Below are 4749 nucleotides of genomic sequence, written 5' to 3'. Positions count from 1 at the left end.
TGATATTTTGATATAACAAATTAACTTAAATGAATTTTAAAATTTTCCAAAAGAGTTTCTAAAGTATATTCGATATAATTATTCGAATATCAAAATATTACTCCAAATCTTTCAAATGTCATTTTTAATCCTTACCCAAGTGTAAAATTAAGTTTTAATCTTAAAATAATTTCAAAATAATTTTACAAAATATTTCGAACCATTTCAAAGCCAAAAAATCCAGATTGCTCAGAGGGAACCGATTCCCCCTGAATGGTTTGGCTCCGAGAAAAACAGAATGCTCGGAGGGAACCGATTCCCCACCAAGGGGGTACCAATTCCCCCTGTTTAACGGTTGAAATATTTGAATTTCGCACTTAGGGAATCGATTACCCATGAGGGGGTACCGTTTCCTCCCACGCTCCAAGCTGTTTTATTAATTGATTTCACACTAAAACGGCTCTATTGACTCCACTAAGCATCCCCAACATTCAGAATCATTTGAAGGTGTATTTAAACAAGCTTAGAATCCATTAATCAATAACAAGAAACATCAATCAACAAGAATCAAGAGAGAATCAAAGAGAAAGCATCAAACCTCAAGTTTGAGCATTTTCAAGCCTATTTCATTCAATATTCATTTTTACTTTCAAGAATACTTATTGTGCTCAATTGTATTATTCTTGAGTGTTCTTTCTTTGTTTTAAAATTGTGCAAACATCTTGCCTTGTGAGGATTTTCTTGTAAGTTTGCAAAATTTGCATTATTCTCTTTGGGAGAGAGTGTTCTCAAGAATTTGAGGTATAATTCTTGAGGGATTTGTAAGTTTACTCTTTGTCCTCAAAAGAAAGACAAATTAGTGAATTTGTGGAAAATCCTTAGTGTGGATAACTAAGGTAGTGGACGTAGACTTTGGTTGAGAAAGTTGAACCACTCAAAATCGCTGTGTAAATCTTTTCAATTTTTTGCAAAGCTTCCACCGAAATTTTTATTTGCCAATTCACCCCCCTCTTGGCCAACTCCATTGATCGATTAACTCAATAATTGGTACCAGAGCCTCACTCATTTGAAGGTTTAATCGCCTCTTGAGTCGATTCGGGAAGAGTTACATCGATTTTCAAGTCATCAATGGCCGGCGCTTCAAACTTTGACTTCGGTCTCGATAATTCGATGCCCGTCAACAAGCCTCCTTTCTTCAATGGAGCTAACTATATCTATTGGAAGAATAGGATGATGTATTTCATTCAAGCAAGTGACATGAGAGTATGAAATATTGTAGAAGACGGATATATCAGGCCTCTCACTCTCCAAGATTGTGGAGTGAATGAGAGACAAGAATGTTCCAGCTCAACTCCAAAGTCATCCATATCATATTTTGTTCTCTTGGACCAGATGAATATGGAAGAGTTTCATCTTGTACAACCGCCAAAGAAATATGGGATATACTACAAGTCACTCATGAAGGCACCGACGAGGTAAAAGAATATAAAATTAGTCTTCTAACACATAGCTATGAAAATTTCAGGATGAAACCAAATGAAGATATCAAAGCTATGACAGATAGATTCTCAAAGATTGTTAATGGTCTCAAATCATATGGAGAGATCATTCCAAATGAAAAGCTTGTGAGGAAGTTAGTTTACTCACTTCCAAAATCATGGCAATCCAAGAAGACTGCAATCATCGAGGCTAAGAACCTAAAGTCCTTAACTCTTGAAGAGATAATCGATTCCCTCCTTACTCATGAAATGATGCTTGAATATGAGGTGGACCTCGATAAGATCGACGAGACACCAAAGGAGAAGGAGAAGAAGAAAAACATTGGAGTTGCTCTCAAATCCACAAAAGATGAGAGTGATTCGGATGAAGATGACGATGACGAGAAAATTGCATTGTTTGCCAAACGGTTCAGAAAAATGATGAGACCTTACCAAGGAAGAAAATTCAAACGAAATGAAGGACTAAAAAATGAACCAAAAGATAAGGACCCTATCATTTGCTATGAATGCAAAAAACCGAGGCATGTCAAATATGATTGCCCATAATTGAAGAGAAAAGGTCAATCAAAGAATAAGCACAAGGCTCATGTGGATACATGGAGTGATGAAGAAGGTTCCGATGAAGAGGAACAAGAAGTAGCAAACTTGTGCTTGATGGCATTCGGGGAAGATTCTAAGGTAACCTCTAACTCAATTGAATTAGATGATTTATCTTATGATGAGTTATTAGAGTAATATAATGGGTTAGCTTCAGATTATGAGAAATTGTTTTTAAAATATAAAAATGATGTTTCAAAATTGAAAAATGAAAATAAGATCATATCCAAGACCAACAATGATTTTGAAAGTAAAATTAATGATTTGCAAATCAAACTAGAAGAGTTTGAAAAGAAAAATTTAGATTTGCAAAATTTACTTTCAAAGGTCAATGATGATCATCAAAAGAAAATTGATGATCTTAAAGCTTCTTTTGATAAAGTTGGAACAAAATATTTTGAAAATGGAGAAAATTCAAAATCCAACTTTGTTAGAAAAAGTTTTAAAAACTACAATCATAGAGATCCCTGAAGAACCTCTAATAGAAAAATCATTAGAAATATATGGGTTCCTAAAGGACTCGTTACTACTAAAGATAAGGATATCAAATAGATACCTAAGGGGACTAGGATTTTGGAAACTAATGAATATGGACCCAAAAGAATTTGGGTACCAAAAATTAGAAATTAATCTATGTTTGTAGGAAAAAGAGCATTGCTACAAGGCACGGGAAACAAATTCAAACTCATGGTACCTTGATAGTGGATGCTCAAGACACATGACCGGAGACAAAAGCCGGTTCATAGAGCTTAACGCCAAAAATGGAGAAGTGACTTTTGGTGATAATTCAAAAGGACGCATCGAATGTATAGGTACAATAGGTAATACCTCTTCCATACAAATTAAAAATGTTTTATATGTGAATGAATTAAAGCATAATCTTTTAAGTATTAGTCAATTATGTGATAAAGGATTCAATGTAATGTTTGAAACTAATGGTTGTAAAGTTATTGACATTGCATTTAATCGGATTATGCTTGTTAGTCATCGAATAGGAAACATTTATATGGTGCATTTAGATTCTATAGATATAATTAATTTATGCCTAGTTGCTAAGGATGAGCATGATAGTTGGTTATGGCATAGGAGACTAGGACATGCTAGTATGAGTGTTTTGCAACGGTTAATTCAATGAGATTTGGTTCGAGGGCTGCCTAAACTAAAATTTGATAATGATAAAATCTGTGATGTTTGTGGTAAAGGAAAACAAAAGCGAGTTTCTTTTAAATCCATTAATGATGTATCAACTAGTAGAGTATTGCAATTGATCTATTTAGATCTTTTTGGGCCATCTAGAACTACTAGCTTGGGTGGAAAACAATATTCATTTGTCTTGGTAGATGACTATTCTAGATATACTTGGGTTCTATTCTTTAAGTACTAAAGATGAAACAATAGAAAAATTCATCATGTTTTCAAAAGTAATCCAAAACGAAAAAGGTTACTCTATAACTAGTGTTAGGAGTGATCATGGAACTGAATTTGAAAATCTTGGATTTATTGAATTTTGTAATTCTAATGGTATTAGTCATAATTTTTCAGCACCTAGAACCCCTCAACAAAATGGAGTTGTTGAAATGAAAAATCGAACTTTAGAAGAAATGGCTAGAATCATGCTTTGTGAAAACAATTTACCAAAATATTTTTGGGCAGAAGCCACAAATAACGCTTGTTATGTTATTAATCGAGTAATGATTAGGCCTATTTTGAAGAAAACACCATATGAACTTTTTAAAAATAAAAAGCCTAACATTAGCTATTTTCATCCTTTTGGATGTAAATGTTTTGTTTTGAACAACGGTAAAGAAAACCTTGGCAAATTTGATGCTAAAAGTGATGAATGAATTTTTCTGGGTTATTCCTTAAGTTCTAAAGCTTATCGAGTATTTAATAAAAGAACTTTAGTTGTAGAAGAGTCTATACATGTTGTTTTTTATGATAATCTCCTTCCGATGAAGGATTCTTGTTTGAATGATGATGTAGGTATTATAAATACAAATGGGGTTGGAGAACCATCATCAAAGGAAGAAACGAAAGATGAGGAAACTCATGATCCTTTCGAGAATCAAACCATTAAAGAAAGGGAAGTATCTTACCCAAGAGAGTACAACTATGTCAAGGATGGTGAAATCATAGGTGATCCATCCAAAGGGGTAACAACTTGATCTTCTCTTAGAAATATTTGTAATTATGTTGCATTTATCTCAAGTATAGAGCCTAAGAATATTAAAGAAACATTAAATGATGAACATTGGATTATGGCTATGCAAGAAGAGTTAAATCAATTTGAGAGAAGTAAAGTATGGACATTAGTTGAAAGGTCTAGTAATAAATCTACTGTAGGTACTAGATGGGTATTTAGGAATAAGCTTGATGAGAGTGGTAATATAGTGAGAAACAAAGCTAGACTTGTTGCTCAAAGCTATACTCAAGAAGAAGGCATAAACTATGATGAAACATACGCTCCCGTAGCTAGGATGGAAGCAATTAGAATGTTATTAGCATTTGCATGTTTTCATGAATTTAAATTATATCAAATGGATGTTAAAAGTGCATTTTTAAATGGTTTTATAAAAGAAGAAGTGTATGTGGAACAACCTCCAGCTTTTGAAGATTTAAAATTTCCAAATCATGTTCTTAAATTGACAAAAGCTCTTTATGGTTTAAAATAAGC

This window comes from Hibiscus syriacus, unplaced genomic scaffold (genome assembly GCF_006381635.1).
Source record: "Hibiscus syriacus cultivar Baekdansim isolate YM2019G1 unplaced genomic scaffold, ASM638163v2 tig00109957_pilon, whole genome shotgun sequence".
NCBI lineage: Eukaryota > Viridiplantae > Streptophyta > Magnoliopsida > Malvales > Malvaceae > Hibiscus > Hibiscus syriacus.
This window is presented reverse-complemented; position numbering follows the sequence as displayed.